This window comes from Chenopodium album, chromosome 26, assembly GCF_948465745.1.
Source record: "Chenopodium album chromosome 26, dcCheAlbu1.1, whole genome shotgun sequence".
Lineage (NCBI taxonomy): Eukaryota > Viridiplantae > Streptophyta > Magnoliopsida > Caryophyllales > Amaranthaceae > Chenopodium > Chenopodium album.
The window spans coordinates 34,730,941-34,752,520 of NC_137859.1; the positions used below are offsets into that span (position 1 = coordinate 34,730,941).

The following is a 21,580-nucleotide window of genomic DNA, read 5'->3' on the forward strand; positions in this document are numbered from 1 at the left end:
TAGTCTATCATAAACCACAACCTGGCTGCATGAATGTAGAAGTGCCAAAATCATCACCATGAAAATAGTATAAAGGCCATAGCATTATACATTATAAAAACCAATAAAAATTATAAAGTATGGTGTTGGAAATGCACAAAGTAAAGATTTAAGGTATGATCCATAACGTAAGCATTGTGCAAAGGCGAGGCAACTTTTTTGGACTAACTTTATTTTGGAAGGGAAAAGCAAAATCTTCCCTAAGAAAAATCAAAAAAGATAGAGCACTTCTTTTTATGGTTAATGTGGTTTTAGTGAGAAATAATTATTTGCTTAAGAAATACTTGGGTATAAAATAATTAAACAAAGAAAGAAAAGAAAGAATAACTTTTACTCACTTTGATTTTCGTAACCCCAGACATTCTCTCACCTTTGGAAAGCATGGAAAAAGTTATGGCATATATAAAAGGGAGTTTCAAGTTAAAATAATTGAAGGGGTAAAAGTTAGAACAAATTTGACAAAGACGCACATAATCAAGCATCTCCTTTTCTTTTCTAAATTAAAACTAAATAATAATTAAATAAATAAATAAACAAAGCTTTAAAGTGAGTCTGATTAGAATCGCAAAAAGATAATTATCTTCTCACCTTTTTAAAATAAAGAGAGGCAAAAAAAAATTAAAAACCTAACGCATAAGTAGAGAATTTGTCGCTATTTACATGGTGAAAAGATTAGGGAGGAGCTTAAAGATCAATACATTAAGTAGTATTATTATGTAATAATGTAGGCCCTATGAGCTGCAACATCTTTCAACCTTTTTTTCATGTGCTTAACGGAGTAGATAAGTAACTTTGTTTAAGACGCGTAAATAATGAGTATAGAGTTTTGCATGTGATACGGTGCACCTTTAACTTATAAGGGTCTTATATGTGAAGTAGCACACCTTTAACTTAAAAGAATAGACTAGTTCGTATAATTTTTAATATATTTTATTATTTTAATGCTTGGAAGTTGAAATATATATATACCATGTCATATACACTTGTAGATTATTCTTTGAGTATAACAAAAGATTAGTCTCATTTGTGAATTGTGATTGACAACCAGCATTAGAACAATGATAGATGGATCAAGCTTCAAAATCGTATGACTATACATTTAGTATTTAATTTATTTATTCTTATACATCTATCTTGATTCTTGAATGTGGTCTTTAATACCTGAACACGTGCAATACTAAAGCTTCAGCTTTTGCATGCACGTGCATATATATTTCTTAGTATTTAGGTTATAATTTATCTCGTGTACATGCTTTGAAATATTTCCATTCCATTGCTGCTAATTTAGTTGAAACACCTTTATTTAAATTATAACCTAAATACTAAAAAGATTAATTATTGAGAACATATTCAAATAACCCTGAAAACCTAAGCTGTTTACTTAGGGAAGATCATACTTTGAGATAAAAGGTCATATAATTAGGCAAACTCTATAATACAGTTTATAAAACAGTCTCATATGATGAAGTTAAGTATATTTAGTCACCATAATAACAAAATTGAAATATCACCAGTATTTTTCTAAAATAAGTCATCTTATTCGAGTTTACGAGTATTTAGGGGTAACCAACCAATCTATTGGTAAATACCGTAATTGATATAATTATTAATTAAGGTTATGCATGCACTTAGTTGGTTTGTATACCTATTTAATTTGATGTACTACACTCTAGCTTAGTAGAGATAAAATTAAATTTAATAATTAGCTAGTTATATCCTATGGAGAAAAATCCATTAGGAATATTATGGTCTGATGAAGTCTGTGGGTATGAGATTCTATCCTCCTCTTAAAAGCATGAAGCACAAAAAGTTTGCATTAACTTAGTATAACAGTATATGCTTAAATTATGCTTGTCACTAAGGGAAAATTTCATCTTATAATACACTAACACCACGTAATAATGTCACCCTTTCATACTTTTGTCTTAAAAATAAATTAAATTAATAAGCATACATTTTTTTTCCTTTAATTTCACGCGAACTAATAATTAGATCAATTGAAACATATATGCTATCATCTTTTGTAATATTAGGGTTAGTTGTTGAATAAACGGAAATTTAGTTAATTAACGTGTTGAATACTAATGTACAATGAATGAATGAATTATACCCTATGAGGAAACATGGGGAATATTATAATGAACTTTGAAATTATGGGAATCTAATTTTCTCTTAAAAGGAGGAACCAAGTTAAAGATATGCTTTTCATTTAAGAAATGTGAAATTATGGTATAAGGCAGAAAGTGGGGTGTCCCTTTTTATGAGAAAAAGCTCTTAACTTTCTCACACTTTTGTGGCTGGTGTTTACCACCTTTTCTTGCATATACATATAATGTAACATTATTATTGTTATTATTATTATTAAAATTATGGAGTATATAATATAATGTACAATTAATTAAATTTAAAAAGACTTAGGATATGGGCTTCTTTTTGCACCCTTTATATGGAATTGCCTTTTACTGATTCTTGGTTCAGGTAACAAAGCAATTGGAGAAAAAGCTTTCCATGCATTATTGAATCACACACTATACAATGAATATATTTTTGTGAATGATTCTTAATGTTAGACACATGGAGAGCAAAATTTTTGGGTTTTTTAGATCAAAAGTTGGTTACCTTTTGTAAATGAATTCCGCAGATAATGGCACTTCATGTGTTCTTCATTTGTATGGAGATCTATCAAATCTATCAATGACTACACATTACTTTCTATTCTTTTGATCAAACTTATGCAATTGAGTTAAGGAAATATATACATGATGCAAGTGACTTGATTTATAGGCTAGCTCATGAAAGGTTGTGAGCATGTAAGCAAACATCTAAATTCGAGTCAATCAATCAATATCAACTTGAAATAATAGAAGGCTATGAAAATTTATCATATTTTGCATGCTTAACTTATTTAAACCCTCCAAAAAAAAAAAAAAAAAAAAAAAAAAATAAAACAAAAAAAACTTGTTTAAACCCCACCTGTCTTGCTAAAAGTCTATAAAATACAGTATATTTTGATTAAGAGAGAATTTCCATTTTTCATAATTATATTGTTTTCGATAGTACAACGCATGTAATAAGGAGTCGTGAAGACTAAACAATATTATTGAGCCCACTTATATGTATATAAAACTATTTCAATTGAATTATTGATCATTAACTATGTAGAAATTTGAAACAAACTACAACATGAAAGTAGAAAGCCATAGTATGATGCAAACCCTAAAGATAATAAAACTATGACGTGAAATCTAAAATAATTTTCTATTAATACCTAGTTTGCACGTCTCTAGCTAGCAATGCAAAGATTGTATTATACTTTTCATGTCCTTTATTAATTTCACCATTTGTGTTAACAACAAATAAAAAAAATAGGGAGACCAAGTGAAAAGGTGAGTATATAAGGTTATTGGACAGATTGAGTTGTTTCTATTAATTGATTAAATATCATGTTCAAGTTTTTCCCCTAATAGGTCTAATTTATAGTAATATTTTATAATAGGAAATTTTTAATACCGTGATTTCTTATGACCCTCCGTACCTTGTATTTTCATTTGTTTTATAATTAAGGGCTTGTTCACATTTACTTAATTTCAGTTTAGTTCAGTTCCAATCAGTTCAGTTCAGTTCAGTTCAGCTCCAATCAGTTCAGTTCAGCTCAGCTCCAATCCTAATTTCCTTCTCTTATAAAATATTCATTTCAACTCAATTCAGTTCAGTTCAGCTCCAATCAGTTTAATTCAGCTCAATTCAATAAATATGAACAGGCCCTAATCATCATGTGTTTTTTATTCTTAAATTATTAACTTGTATCCCAATTTCAACATATTCAAACTCATCACCTTCTACTTTTACAAAAATTGATTTTACATTGATACTATTTACTTGTTTTCACTTAAATAACTAAATCTTATAAGAGCTTAATTTATAGTAATATTTTATTGTGCTTTAACCTTGAGCATCCCTTATAATTTTTTTTTGATGCAACATCCCTTATAATAACCCTTATTAAAAATTATTTTTCTAAATATATGCTATTTGAATTTTTTTTTTTATTTTTTTTCTGAAATAGGTGAAAATATCTATACTTATATACTAAAGTAATCCCCGTAGTTATCCCCTAAGTACACGTGTCATCACCATATAAAAAAATTTCCCGCCAAAATATTTTATTACCTTTTTTTATTTTTTATTCTTTATTGATATAAGTTTGTTATTATATCTAAAGGAGAATTTTTGCCTTATATTTAGGGAGTGATATCCAACAATAATAATTTAAATAAAATTAAAAATCATAGTGGTATTGCATGAAATGTTATAATACGAGTACTATTAGGATATCATCAAAAAAATTTATTTATTTATTTATTTATTTTGGTTATCAACCAGAATAACATGAATAGTTAGTACTTTTTTATTTATATATTTTTTATATTTCTAAAGATTCGTTTTGTACAGTTTCTAATTAACAAATAGTAAAATATTATTGTAAAACCGTGCATAGCACGGGTTTTGAACTAGTTATAAGCTAAACAAAATCTAACCTGTAAAATTCTAAAAATAAGTAAATAAAAAAAAAAAAAAAAAAAAAAAAAGTGTGCATTTGCAAGATTAAAAACTACAGTTTGGCAGATTGCTTTAAAAAAAAATGAAAAGAGTTATTTGAAAAGCTTTTAGTCCATGTATTATGATCTATGGCCCTTTTGTAAAAGGTTTGGGCTGGATCGTTAAAGGACTAAGGCTTGAAATATTATAATTACACATTTTATAAGAAATGCCCATCTTTAAAAATAATAAGAAAGGCCCAGTCCATTCTTCCATTCTACAGAAGCGTCTTTTTATACTTTGAACTTTATTGAACGTTAAAGCGATATGCATGGACACTTTTTATTTATTTATTATTTATTATTTTATTTTTTTTAAGGATAAGGACCCTGACTGTATATCAACTCTCACGGATTTTTTGATCTAGTTTATACGAGTCAAAAACATTGGAAGTGAGGGAGAAGAGTAAGAGATCCCCACCCTCAAAATGTCTCTAGTGGGGATTGAACCCTCAACCTCAAGTTTAGCTAGGTATGCCACTTCATTTGTCATATGGTAAATTTCATGTTTTTGGGTGACATGTATTGATGTACACTTCAATTTTTTTTAAAATTTTTTTCTTTTCCATTTTTTTGAGGGACTTGTACATTTAATTTGGTATCGGGTCAATAATTAAGGAACGGTAATTATTCATATTTCGATCATGTCAAATGTGGGTTAGCTCACTATTGAGTTTGCCAGGTCAACATTCAAGTTTATTCGACAATTTTCACATGTAAATAGAACTGTTGGTTCTATGTAATTTTATTTTATTATTGAATCACGAATAAAATCCACTTAAAAGCATCCTTCCAAAAACACAATTTTTTGTAAGCGGTCTGCTGTACCGTGTAGCAGGGATTATTTGAGTTTCTCGGTCAGGGTTTACTTGAGTTTCTCGGTCAGGGTTTACTCGAGTTGTCGGGGTTACTTGAGTTAACCCCTAACTGAGTAACCCTTCGAGTAATCCATGACCGAACCCCTCGAGTAACCACTCAGGTAACTCTTGACTGAACACTCAAGTAATCCATGACCAAGTAATCCCTGATCGAACTCCTTAAGCAACCCCCGACCGAACTCCTTAAATACCCCATGGTCGAGTAACCCCTGCACGAGTAACCCATAAACCGAGTAACTCGAGTGACCCTTCACCGAGTAACCCCTCGAGTAACCCTTAACCGACTGAACCCCTCAAGTAACCCCTGTTCGAACCCCTGAAGTAACCCCTGACCGAGTAACTCAAGTAACCCCTGATTGAACAACTCGGGTAACCCCTAATAAAATAACTCAATTAACCTCTGTCACACACGTGGTGTGGCCTGCTGCACCTAAAAGTTGATGTTCTAAAAACAAGTCCACTTAAAACATCAAAATTTTGCAGAATATGTAAGCGTTCATATGTGTGTAATCTATAGTCATTGATATTAATATTATTTAACTCAAGACAAACAAATGCTACCTAGTCATATGTCGACATATCACCATCTTTTCCTCTAAATTAACTTGGTCATAATAAGACCGACCTACAACATGTTATTTGCAAAACTAAAATAATTTATCAACTAAAACTGTATGTCATGAGTCATGACAATCAACTTTACCATGCATGTTACAAGGTTATACAAAGGCCTTGTTTGGCAATTGGCTGTTGGCTGTTGGCTGGTGGCTGTTTAACTTGGCTTGTTTGACTGGCTGTTAGTATTGGCTGTTTGTAGTGGCTGTTTGACTATTTATTGTATGTAAACATGTTTGGTAAAATCAGCTGTTAGATATTGGCTGTAACTATGCAAAACAACCTTAAAGGGCATTATTATGTATTCTTATACATTTATTATCAGTATTATTAATTATTAATTACTAATACAAAATATTAACTACTAATTTATAATTACTTATTATTAATTATAAACTACTAGTTATTAAGTACTAATTACTAATTATTAAGCACTTAATATTAATTACATATTACTAACAATTGTTAATTACTAGTTATTAATAATTAAGTACTAATAATTACTAATTACGGAGTACTAACTATTAATTTTTAAGTACTTATAACTACTAATTTACTAATTATTAAATAATAATTATTAATTATTAATTACTAATAATAGATTATTAATTACTAATTATAAATTATTAATTACTAATTTTTTATTACTAATTACTAATTATAAATTATTAATTAATAAGTATTGATTATGAATTACTAATTATAAATTATTAACTATTGATTATTGATTATTAATTACTATTTATAAATTATTAATTACTAATTATTAATTACTGATTACTTATTATTAATTACTAATTACTAATAATTATTAATAATTAATTATTAATTACTGATTATTAATTATTAATTATAGATTAATAATTATTAATTATTAATTACTGATTATTAATTATCAATTATCAATTACTAATTACAAATTAATAATTAATTATTAATTAATTACCAATTATTAATTACTAATTATTGGTTGATAATTATTAATTATTAATTATTAATTACTAATTATTGATTGATAATTATTAATTATTAATTATTAATTATTAATTACTAATTATTAATAATTAATAATTATTATTATTAATTAATTATTAATTATTAATTATTAATTATTAATTATTAATTATTAATTATTAGTTATTAATTATTAATTATTAATTATTAATTATTAATTATTAATTATTAATTATTAATTATTAATTATTAATTATTAATTATTAATTATTAATTATTAATTATTAATTATTAATTATTAATTATTAATTATTAATTATTAATTATTAATTATTAATTATTAATTATTAATTATTAATTATTAATTATTAATTATTAATTATTAATTATTAATTATTAATTATTAATTATTAATTATTAATAAAGGATAAAAAGTAATTTGTTTAATGAAAAGCCAAAAGCCAAAACCAAAAAGCTAGTAACACTAGCTTTTTGTTTTTGGCGGAAAAGCCGGCTTTTTCACCTAGCTGAAAAGCCATTTACCAAACAAGTATTTTGGCTGTTTGACCAAAAGAAAAAGCCAAAAGCCAAAAGCCAACCAAAAAGCCAACTAAAAGCCAATTACCAAACAAGGCCAAAATAATAATGAGATGAAAATAAAGCTATATGATCGAAACCGATCTAAAATAATGTATCTAATGATATACAAACCCTTTCTTGGGATTCACGGCAAGGACCAAAATTCTTCTACACTTTCGAGAATAACAAGACCAACATTCTCTACGTCCTTTTTTTTTCTTTTACTAGTGGAAATTGAGAGTTACATTTCGTAGCACAAAGAACCATGCATTTTTTTATTTCAAAACAGCATATTTGTAGACCAAGTTACAGAAACCTATAACACATGTAAATTAGTCCCAGAAAAAATAAAGAAACACTGTTTGAATAACTAAAGGAAGCAAAAAATAGTGTAATGAAGACAACATTTCCACATAGTAACCAACTTTAATTTGATCTTTTACAGACTTTAAGAAAAGAGGATGAACAGCTACCCAAAATGGATTGTGACTGGCCTCTTTTTTGGCATCAAAAATAAAGGAATCATGCTTCGAGAAAATTGAGATAAATGTAAAATTTGGGTGAAGATGATATAGCTAGCTAGATGACTCCTAAAACCAAGTGATATACAGGTTCTCCTTTTAGAATTAATAGATACACAGTGCTCAAATATCATCACATTTCACGTTGTTTAAGTTGAATTAGATTAGGATTCAATAAGTAGGGTGGCTTTGTCACAATTTATTTCGTCTTAGTCGCACCAAAAAAAAAAAAAAAGAGATTAGGATTCAATAAGGAGTTTAATACGTTGAAACCCCTTTGTTAACAACATCTTAGTTGTTTTATATTGAAAAATAGAGGAGAAAATAACTGATTTATAAGATTCATAAGTAATACGAAGTATATTCCTTCTAGTAGCGGTTGGTGTTGGAATGAAATCTTTTATTTAGGCTTGTAACCAAAGTAACTCTCATCTTATTCCTTGGATAGCCTAGGCCCAATTCACCTATATTGGAATTTGTATGGTTTGGAGCCTTAGCATGCATGGTAGTAAGTCTCTTCTAAAATGGCACTTTCATTATATTAACCAAATGGATAATGATTTACCTCAAACCAATAGGCTATCCCATCCATTAAGAGGATAGTTATTGATTACATTTCTAGCTAGATATGAATTCTAAGGACACATACATATAATAAAGTTGTGTAGGGCCTGTTCTGATTTACTGAACTGAACTGAACTGAAAATAAGCTGAAGAGAACAGGTCCGTATTGAAACCTTACTGTTATTAACAACTGTTTTATATTATAAGTTATAACATAGAATAGGAGGAATAAAAACCACTACTTTTGTTAAAATATATTGTGTGGTACATTTTTGTATGGTACTTTTTTTAATTAATGGATCGAGCTTACATTGATCTTATGAAAGGGTTTGATTGTAACATACCGAAGTACAATTTAATTTCCTATGCATGGCTTCAAAAGCTGGTCAAAAGAATAAAAAAGATAAAAGAGTGTAACATAGAAAGCGTAAAGAAGGAGGAATCTCTTGATCTAAAAACGGTGGATGGCGATTTCATGGTCGTTGTTCTAGACCAATTAATCGTGTTAGTGAAAGAGACTTGAATGTGTTTGATAAGGAAATTTGTCTCATGAATATGCATAACATATTACTGATATTAGAGGTATGCTAAAGCTTCAATCGTTTAATGTTTGCTAATTGGGGATTTGGGGCCTAAATCAGCCCAATATAGCGGTCCAAGTAGCATACACGTTTGGGTAGCTAATTCTTCAATTAGTATTACATGCACCATGGTGCACCTAGAATTAGGTACACCAGGCCCAATAGCCCAGCAAATCCATGTCCAATAGAAAGAAGCCTGCACCCAAAAGAAAGAAGCCCAACCATTTTTTTTTCACCATTGAATTTTGATATTCTTTTTTTTTTCTACCTCTAAATTCTTTAAAAATCTAAATTAAAACTTTTAACATCCATTTATTTATTTTTCTCTCTCCTCTTTTTTTTTATTTATTTATTTTTTTTTTTTTTTTTTTGCTTCCCTCATTGATAATATTGATTCTCCCTTTTTTACCTCTAAATTTAAAATTTTCAACAATGGGGGAAAACTCTACTTTCTCTATCCACTTTATTATAAAGTTTCTTCTATTTTATTTTAAAATAAATAAATAAATAAATGAATAAATTGGAGATTTGCTGGGTTTTTTTTTTTTTTTTTTTTTTTTTTTGGAGCTTTTTGACCAATTTTGGTGGGTTGATCAATAAAACTAGCAAATCTAATGTTAATCTTTCTATTTCCATTACATTCATATTTTGTTATTATATTTCTAGTTTGTTAATATACGTTGACTTTTATGTCCATATATATGTGTTATATAAAGTAATAATTTGTGTATAACTTTTATCAAATATTTTGGTGTGAAATAATAATTTATTTGGATGTTGTGTATTTCCTTCTTTTGTTGTTTAATACTTCGTATTTAATTATAGATCAACTATTGAACACCTTCAAGAAACTTCTGAATATCTACCAGAAACTTCTGATAAGACACCAGAAGCAACACAAAAGCCCCATAAACTTCTGATAAGCCCCTAGAATTTTGTGATAAGCCACCAAAAAACATAGAATCAATCTCAAAAACCTTAAAACCCCTAAAAAAAAAACTTCTGAACCACAATTACTAACCACTGAACACCCTTCAAAACATTTTAACCACCTTCAAAAACCTCTGAACCTCCTACAAAAACTTTTGAAACCCAACTACAAACCACTGAACACCCTTCAAAAACATTTTAACCACCTTCAAAAACCTCTGAACCCCAACCACAAACCACTGAACACCCTACCAAAACCCCTGAACCCTTACAAAAACTTTTGAATCCCAACCACAAAACACTAAATAAACACCCTAAAAATACTTTTGAACCCCAACCACGAACCACTGAACACCCTACAAAAACCTTTAAACCCCCTACAAAAACTTCTGAACCCCAACCACAAACCACTAAACACCCTACAAAAACTTCTGAACCCCAACCACGAACCACTGAACACCCTACAAAAACCTTTGAACCCCCTACAAAAACTTCTGAACCCCAACCACAAACCACTAAACACCCTACAAAAACCTCTGAACCCCCCTACAAAAACTTCTGAACCCCAACCACAAACTATTGAACACCTTACAAAAACCTGTGAGCCCCCTACAAAAACTTCTGAACCACAATCACAAACCACTAAACACCCTACAAAAATCTCTGAATCCTCTACAAAAAATTTTGAACCCCAACTACAAACTAGTAAACACCCTACAAAAACTTCTGAACCCCAACCACAAACCATTAAACACCCTACAAATACTTCTGAACCTCAATACAAACCACAAAACACCTTACAAAAAATTCTAAACCCCAAACACAAACCACTGAACAACCTACAAAAACCTCTGAACCCCCTACATAACTTCTGAACCCCAACCACAAACCACTGAACACCCTTTAAAAAATTTTAAACCCTTACAAAAACCTCTTAATCCAATCATAAACCATTGAACACCCTACAAACACCTTTGAGCCCCCTACAAAAACTTCTGAACACCAACTACAAACCACTGAACACCCTTGAAAAACCAGTGAATCCCCTACAAAAACTTCTGAACCTCAACCACAAACCATTGAACACCCTTCAAAAACTTTTGTACTTGAAGACACTGCTCAGAATGCTAAATCTTAAGATTAATAAATTATAAAGTAGAGAATGCCAATTTTTTTTAATAAAATTAAAAATACATAGATCTAAAATATAAATAAGTTCATAAGTAATGTATCACATGTTCAGAATTATAATAAAGATGTTCGTAATTCTAAAAATACATGTTATGTATTTACAGAAAACACAACATACGTTCATATTTTTAAATTAAAATGTTCAAAATACAAAAATATAATCAAATACAGATCTGTTCATAACAAAATACACAATTATCTCTAAAAAAATCAAAAGAATATGAAAGCTACATTTTCCGAAACTCAAACCTAGCCATGGTGATTTAGATAATGAAATTTCATCGGAAAATAATCACACCATCATCTTAACCACCTTCTTCTCGATGACGACGCCATGTTAACTTCATTGTAAAAACTCCATCAACAAAGCTTCAAATCGAAGGTTGAAAAAAACAAAATTTGAATTTAATCTATTGTAATGAAGGAATTCACTCAATGGTGATCAACAATATGAAGGAATTTAATTAAAATGATGATGAACAAATTCAAGAGAAAGAAAAATAAAATAGAGAGAAAAATAGAGGAGAGAGAAAATAGAGGAGAGAGAAAATAAAAGAGAGAAAAAAATCAGAAATTTAAAAAGTAGAGGAGGAAAGAGAAAAGAGGGTATATTTTAATTGGTGGTTTATATAGAAGTATATGCACCATGGTGCATCTTATAATTTGCCGCTAATTCTTCCTTAATGAGCCTAGTATAATATGTAAATATGTACTTCCACAATCCACACATCTTCCCTCATACTTCTTTGTTTTTTTTACTCCTAACAAATGTTTGTCAATTGCTATATACAGTACATAATATTTTGAAAATTATCCAAGTGAACCTAAGAAAATCTCACATAACTATATTCTTTTTATCAACTATGGGAGGAAGTTGTATTGTCGCGTAATGATCTTAGCCTTCTTTCGAGGTTAAAATTGAAAAAAATCAAAAGAGATTATTGTCTGAATGATCTTCAAGTCGGTTATCACCTATGTTCAGATATGCCTTGAATCGTCAAAGAGTTTATATATGCAAGGCAAAGCCAAAGCTCAACCGAGCATGCTTGATAATTCCTTCAAATCTAGAGAAGAAAGGAAGAAGAAAGTTTATCTCCTATACAAACACTCATATATAGTATGTGGGGCTTATCAGATTAGTCCCATGGATACTTTCATAAAATTAACTTTTCTTTAATTTCTACCACTTTTAAATTAAGATTAGACTCCAATTGTGCTTTAGGAAGTGCAATGGAGTAGAATGGAAGAAGTGCTATAGTGGTTGATTCAAGCTAAGGTTGGGATTAGGTGAATGGGTGTGTATGGACTATGGAGTGCGCAAGCGAGTATGAGGTGGGTCGCACGGCCAGATATGGAGCATGTTATGACTGAATGTATAAAAGATTAAAAAAATCAACAATAAACAAGAACACGAAGTTTATGTAGTTATTTAAAGTCGAGTTAGCTAAGTCCACATACATTATACACCACCAATTAATGATAAGAGCATGTGTTGGGGTAGGCATCCAAGTCCCATATGAAAGAATAAGCAAGTCCTTATAAGTAATAGTACACTCCACTAGTATGAGACTTTTTGAGAAAATGCCAACAAATCGGTATGGTTTAGCCCCATAGCAGACATCATCATACCAATGTGGAGTTACAGGATGCATACGGCCCAACAAGGTGGATGATTCGGGCCTAACAACATGGTCAAAAAGGTAGAATAAGAGAATTCCTTTAATGGAAATAAAGTCATCTATATCAAGAATAAGAAATGGTAGATGAGATCAGGTAATGGTGAATCGATAAGAAGCGAGAGATAAAGAAAGCCCTCAATTTGGGGAACATTTTACCTAAGAAATATGACGATGAACTATTATCCTCAGTTGAAGGGTGACAATAATTACCCCCGTGTGTCTCTAAACTCAATTATGCACCTTTCACACCCACACACCTTGCATCTCTCTTTTTGATCAATCTTTTATTACCTCTAAACCAATTGAAATTGCAAGATAATAGAGGGTTAAGTTGTCTATACAATTCTCACATCTTAATATTTTTTTTATTTATTTTACCTATCATGTACTAACATATTTGGATAAACAAAATGAATAACTAAATCAATACAGTACACACGACAGCTTTTAGTTTCTAATTTGATGAGTCTATGTCCTTCGAAGCTTCTACACTAATCTCACTTCGATTTTAACTTCCTCTGTTTCGAAAAATTACAATACTTTGATTGAAAATGTGAGAGATTTTTAGTTAAACTGTTGGAATTTTTATGAAACAGGAGAAATAAAATGTTTACAATGTTAATCATATTTCAACCTCAAAATACTCCTGAATAAAGACTAAGGGTCTGTTCTCATTGACTGAACTCAGCTGAACTGAACTGAACTGAACTCAGCTGAACTGAACTGAACTGAATTCAGCTGAAATGAATATTTTACAAGAGAAGGAAATTGGAAGCTGAACTGAACTGAACTAAAATGAATTTCAACGTAAGAGGACATGCACTAACGGTACATTATAGTCTAACACACTATCACTTCATAACGAATTATAAGATCAATTCGTGCAAAGAGTGGTAGACAAGTTAATTATCACATGCAATAATTACATACACTTGTCTTTTATTTATTAATTTTATTATATAAATTTAGATAAGTACATTAATCTTGATAATAAGTTAGGGTCTTATTAAGATAATGACAATGAAGTTACTTTTTTCCTTTTCTTTTTCTTTTTTCTTTTCTTTTCCAATAATGATGGTAATAATAATGATATCTCTACTCCAAAAGAGTGGAAAACCCACTTTACCGTTGCATACTCAATCAATTACCCCCTTTCACACTTCTAAAAAGAAACCTCCAAACCCCAAAACCCAAAAAAAACACACACACACAACCAACCAAACCAAAACAACCAAAACCATGAGTGGCTTTAGCAAGCTTGGCATCATACTCACTTCAGTCTTCTCCATCCTTTTTCTCATCCTCTTAGCCGAGCTCATCTACCTCATTTGGCGTCGCCGTCAACAAGCTCGTCGCAACACGAGCCGCATCGAGCCCGCTTGCGCACCCACATCAACGCCGTTACCAACCACCAACTCACACGCTGAACTCTTCAAATTTGACGGAATTTACGGCGCTCCTTCGAGGGTTCTCTTTACTATCAAGGAAGAAGAGCGTGAAGAAGTTGAAACTGAACTTGCTTCTGTTTTAGGAGATAATAATGGGAAATTTGGAGTCAGTTTGAGTCAACATTTTGGTAATTTTCAGCTTCCTATTAATGGTGATGCGCCGGAGGTAATTATTATGGTGGGTGATGATGTAGATTTCGATGTCGAACCGGATTTCTTGACTCCTTGTACTTCTCCGCCTTACTTTACTCCCTCCCCTTCTCCGACGAGGGAGGAGTCAGATAGGTGATCACTAATCTTTTCGAGGGATTTGAACATGTAATCTATTGTGCCTTAAATTAATTTTGTAGGGAAAATAGATTAATTATCTAGTTGGATAGTTGGAGATTATTGTATAGGAAAGTATTAGTTTCGTTGTACGAATTAGGTAAGCTTTAATTTTTCATAATTATTAAAAGAAAGTGTTGGAAAAACAAGAATTTTTATGCTTTCCTCGTTCATTTTTTCTATTGTTAATAGTGAACTAATTATTTTAATTTCTCAACCTTCAATTCAATCTATGAAATTGTTCATACACATCATAGATTCATAGTACGAGTAGTTCACTAGTTCAGTAGTACCTCAGAAAACTCAATTATTACTCAAAAATTGTCATATTTGATATTTGTCAACTTAGCAGTTAGTACTATACCTGCATATCCACCCATACGTGCCGTACGAGTCGAGACGTGTGTGATATGTGCGAGGCTTGTGAATTGTACCCCGAAGCCTGGATAAATTTTACTACTCCGTAGGTGTACATTTGCTTCAGGTGCCACAATGTAAACTCTAATTAAATAAGGTTCAATTGAAGAATTTTCTTATTTGATGGTTAATAGGAGGTTCACATTTACTGAACTGAACTGAAATGAATTGATTGGAGCTGAATTGAACCGAATAAAGCTAAAATGTACTTCCTCTGTTTTTTTTTACTTGATCTGTTTCTTTTATCATGCTTGTCAATGCAAAACTTTAACGATCAATAACTTCAATTCTCCATAATTAAAAATTATTAAAGTTATATATTATGATAGTACTTATTGAGACGAATCTAAAAAGATTCTACATGAATATATTTTTCCTTACATATTATTTACAAAAGACGGTCAAAGGAGGGGTGATGAATAGTGTAAAAGTCAAAGCGGGTCAAGTAATAAAGAACGGAAGAAGTATATTTTATGAGAAAAAAAAATTAGGAGCTGAAATGAACTAAACTGATTGGAGCTGAACTGAACTGATTAAAACTGAAGTGAACAGGCCTTAAATGGCCACATTTATTTTTAAATAGCATCAGTTTAATTTATTTTGCTTGCTAAGCCATTTTAACTATCAATATCTTTATTAGTCAACAAAGATATACATAATACATTGAAATTCCTAACAATTATTTACGTATATTGTTTATTTATTTATTTATATTACAGTGGTAACAAAACAAACCTTAGGAAACCTTCCTCACAAAAACTAAACAATTGTTTACATATATATCCACATTCTATTTTTTTTTTTTATATAGGAAATACTGTGTATAAATGTAAAATGTGGTCAAAGCTAAAACCGTGTCATTGATGTACTACTCCATACTATTTACAAGTCTAGTATTTGGGATGAATTGAATTTTATTTAAGAAATTACATAGTTCTAAGAAATAGAAATAACTCAAATAAGTATATGTGTAGCTAGTGGCTAGTGAATCTTTGACATAGAAAAGTAGTTGAAGATATATTAATTGACTCAAGTCTTCAATGTAGAAGGGGTTAGAAAAAAAATGTATGATTTGGATGTTATGTTGTTGGAAGCTAGCTATGTTTTTATGTGAGACATTGATGGTAAATGCGTCAATTTCTGGTACACCAACATTTAAGTTTAGGTTGTAAATAAGACAATGACATTTTTCATTTTTATTTTTTGTGATATGATAGACTGGTACTAGAAATAAAAAGATACTGACTACTGATTACAAAATGTGTTTTTTTCAATTGCCGTTGAAGTGGGTAAAGGGAGATTATTGTGTGAAAATTCTTATATGTAAGCCTACTAGGACCTAGGTGCATGTAACTCAGTAAATGTAACAATTAAAATTAACCACCAATGTAAGAGTGAATATTTATTAGTTCTTTCTGCTTATTGATACTTAATAAAAAATAAAAAAAAAAAAAAAAAAAAATAATAATAATAATAATAATAAATAAATAAAAATTAGATAAGGGGAAAAAAATTATACTCACTCATCACGAAATTTTCATTAGGTGCATTTAACCGACTAACTGTAGGTACACCGTGTATATTTAACTACAAGCATAATTTTGTATATTGTGCGACATAAATGTTCAGGGGCAGTGACAAAATAATACTTTAATGTACAATTTATAATGTTGGATTATGAAGGTTGCCTGAAAAGTAGACTAGGCGTGCTATGTTACACTCTCTGTTTTTGTTGCAAAATGCAAAGAATGGTTTTGGCTTAATTATGATCTGCACAAGCGTGCTAGTTTTTCTTTGTTTTTGTTCTATTGTTTTATTTTATACTATTACAAATAGTTGCAAGAATTGGGGATCAATTGATCAAATACGTGGGCCAGCCGTAACCAAAGAGCCCAATTATATAATTGTTTTTATTAATTAGTGGGCCAGCCATAACCAATGAGCCCAATATTATAAATCTTTATATCCAATTAGTGGGCCAGCCCATAGAATAAGAGCCCATTAGGCCTACAGACTATAACCATGCAGATTCAAGCAACACAGGAAGGTTTACAAGTTGGCAGCTATTAACCACTCTTGTAAGCTGTAAAATTCAACTTGTAGTTGTAGCCTTGTTGAAGCCTTGAAGGTGGTAAAAAAATGAAAATAATCGGAACAGCTTTACTTGTATATCTGAATTTGATGTTATAATTTGTGATTTTGTTATAAAAATAATAGTCATTTTATGCATGTGGTGTGTGCCTTCATTTCAAATATGATGTAAATTGACCTTAAAAAATCAATATTGGATGAGGTAAGCACAGACGGAGTATATAAATAGAGAATGTTCACAAATTGATGAATGAATTTGTATTGCCTATGTGGCTCATTACACCAATATCCTAAGGTTAGCATGCCAAAATTATTATGTAGTAGCTAGATGCAATAGTGTAACCTGGCCCAACTAACGGATACTCTAGTCCAACATGACCCGGACGTTGATCATCCATTGTTTAGACTTGAGATCAAATTTTATTAAGCAATACATCTATTAAACACTCCATATAAGGAAAACATAATCGATTTTTTCTTCTATCTAGAATTTCTTCTTTATTAAGGCTTATTATATCACGCCCTTGATAGAGGAATCCAATTCAAATTATTTAGTCAACTAATTAAGTATGAACTTTATACTTAAATAATGAACTTAAATTATATTGATTATTTGACTTAAAGCCAAGCCAATGTATTGAATTGAATGGCAGCCAAGGCTAAGTCTTGGTAGAATAGTAGAAGATACCTGGAAATATCATATCATATCAATATATCATATATAAATAGTAAATAAATAAGGAAATTTCAACATCACCAAGCATGATAAGCAACCGTGTGAATTTGTCTTGTAATTTCATGATTAGGTTGAGTAGTTCCATGTAAACTCGTTACATAAAAAGGAATAATGTCGAGAGGCAATCTACCAAATTACTCCACTTAACATCGTCTAGAAAGTATTCATGTACTCCGTAATAGAATACACGGCATACACCGTTTACTTAGTTAACAGATCAGATGATGATTATTAAGGAAAGTATGTATACAATGGAAAACAAATAAATCGCATTCATCACCTTTCTGACTAACTAGTCCTATTTGCTTGAGTCATCAACCATAATGAACAATTGATGATCATAGAAATTCAAATATGATCCAAACATAGAAAGGTACTATAGAAGTATAGATAATCAATTGTTTAGACTTGAGATCAAAATTTTACTATAACAAGGAAAATTTGGAAAATTTGACATTTACTATCAAGAATAAGCCTTGATTCACATTTGCTACCGTTTTAATTTTTTTTTTTTAAAAATTTTGCTATCACTTAAATCAAAGTTTGTTAGAAATTACTACCCATGTCTTACACCGTTAATAACAATTTTCGTCAAAGGGATCGAACCACGGTCTAGCCACCCCTTCCCCTCCCCCCTGCCGGCGGCCGGCGCCCAAAACTCCTGCCGGCGCCGACCACCCCACCCCCTCCCTTTCCCCCACCCACTTACCCCCTCCCCTTTCCCCCACCACGAAGCCAACCCCCACCTCCCTTTCCCCAACTCACCGAAGCCAAACCCCACCGAATTCAGCCCCCTTCCTCGTTCCCTCTACCGGAATCGACCCCCTCCCCTTCTCCTACCCTTTTCGGCCACCCCTAAACCCTAAACCACCATGAGCGAAAACCTAAAACCTGTTAATGGTGGTTTCGGGCTGGTGGTTTAGGGTTAGAGGTGTCGGTTTTTGGGTGGGGAAATGGGAGGGGGGTCGCTTCCGATGGGGGTAACGGGGAGGGGGGATGATTTCGGTGGGGGTTGGCTTCGTGGGTGGTGGGGGTTGGCTTCGTGGGTGGTGGGGGTTGGCTTCGTGGGTGGGGGAAAGGGAGGGGGTGAGGTTGCCGGCACCGGCCGAATCTTTTGGCGCCGGCAGGGGGAGGGCGAGGGGGTGGCAGTGGGGTGGTTGGGTTTCTTTTAATTTTTTTTTTTTTTAAAAAAATAAACTTAACGGAAATCCTAACAGATTCCGTTAAGTGGTAGTGATTTCTAACAAACTCTAATTTAGGTGGGAGCAAAGTAAAAAAAAAAAAAAATTTAAACTGTAGCAAATGTGAATCGAGGTGTTTTTGTCAAAATTTCCTTATTACAATTGTAGTTTATTAATCTCAGGGAATTAGCATTAGATAAGAGAATGTCATAAAATATTGTGAACGAGTGAGATATAAGTCAAGTGGTTAGAGTTTCTCTCGGTTGATCGAGATTATTTTTTTCCCTATTTCTTGTATCGAATTATATTCTCTCTATCTTTATTTATTTTTCATACATTAACATAAACTACAATGACCAATAAAGTGTTAACTTAGCCTACTTAGGGCCTGTTATGTTTAGCTTAACTTCAATTCAGTTCATTTCCAATCACTATTCATTTCAGCTATGTTTAGTTCACTTTAGCCCTAATTAGCTCAAACCAGTTGTTTTTAAATTGGAACATGCCCTTACTTGGTAAGGTTTTATCTCAAACCTTATAGATTTGGGGTGAAATCCCTTAGTATTGAGATCTAATCAAGATTCTTATTATTTGATAATAAAAAATAATTAATATAATCATATTTGGGGTTTTTGTCATTATCACAATGGATTTTAGATTTTTTTTTTTCCTTTTTTTTTCTTTGAAGGAATCACTATGGATCTTAGCTTTAGGTTTTTGTCAACATTTTACATCTCATTCTATAAATTTATCAAGCATAAAGGTGAATAGCTTTATGAGCCATACCTATCAAAATTAAGATTTTTTTTAAAAATTATTTTTACTCCAATAATAATTAAAAAAAAAAAAAAAAAAAAAAAAACTCAAAACTTTCCATGAAGTAAGTGGGCCGACCCATAACGGTCCTGCAAAACTAAAACGACAACAACGCGTAAAACCATTATAATCACGCCTCCGTTACTCGTATTTGATTACCGTGTAACCTAAACACTTCCAATTTTCCTCACTTTCCCTTTTTAATTTCAAACTATCCATTCTCTATTTGACGGCTCAACGTCCACCCATTCCACTCCCTCAAACTTCCCTATAAATACACACCCCCCTCTCTCATCACCACTCCAACCAATTCATTTTATTCTCATCAACACCACCATAAAAAAACACACACATAAATAGTTTCCGAACTAGAAATTACCCGTGCTAATAATCAATCAATGTCGTACCAAAAACAACCTGAACTAAACGGGGCATACTATGGCCCCTCAATCCCACCCCCGCCTCGCTCCTACAATCGACCAGGTAAGCGAGGCGGGCGAAGCTGCGGAGGCTGCTGCTGTCTCTTCGACTGCCTCTGCGGCTGCGTCATGAGTTGCATCTGGTCAATCCTCTGCACCATCCTCGTCGTCGTCGGAATCCTCATCCTCCTCTTCTGGCTCATTGTCCGCCCTCACGAAGTCAAATTCCACGCCTCCGACGCCAAACTAACCACCTTCAACTTCACCAACAACGACAACAATCTCAACTACAATCTCGCCGTCAATTTCAGTGTTCGAAACCCAAATCGTCGAATCGGCGTTTACTACGACACAATCGAAGCCAATGCTATTTACGCAGGACAAAGATTCAGCACTGTTAATGGTCCAGTTTTTTACCAAGGTCATAAGAATACCACTGATTTTGGACCCTTGAATTTTAAGGGGCAGCATATTGTTGTTCTTGGAAGTGGGGATAAATCTGATTATGATAAACAGAGTAATGAAGGGGTTTATGAAATTCAATTGAAGATGCATTTGAGGGTTAGATTTAAACTGGGTTTGTTTAAAACTGGTACTTGGAAGCCCAAGATTAAGTGTGATTTGAAGGTTCCTATTGAAGGTAAATCTGGGGAATTTGAGAGGACTAAATGCAGCTATGATCTTTGATTCTATTTTTAATTTTGTTGAGTTTGTGTTCTTAGATCTTGATTTTGGGATTATTTGATTTGTTTTAGGGATATTATGAATAAAAAAATATATAGCACTCCGTATATTTTATGGATATATAAACTTGATTTTCATGTATATAAAGTCATAATTTTACTGCTTTGATGATTAATTTTCTTGGGTGTTGAATATTTATTGCTTTAATTCATTGAAGTTTTTAATTATGTGTGTAACGGTCGGAATTTTTGTTCATAATTAATTAATTTTCATGGTTTCTGCTTTTTAGTGGGGCTAATTTGTCAGCTTTATCACGAAATTATGATTAGTGT

The 21,580-nt window shown here is 31.4% G+C and overlaps 1 pseudogene; it reads left to right on the top strand.

The window, feature by feature from the left end:
• Positions 1-20,442: 20,442 nt before the first annotated feature.
• On the top strand, positions 20,443-21,407 carry LOC145617665 (NDR1/HIN1-like protein 3 pseudogene; annotated as a pseudogene).
• The last annotated feature ends 173 nt before the right edge of the window (positions 21,408-21,580 follow it).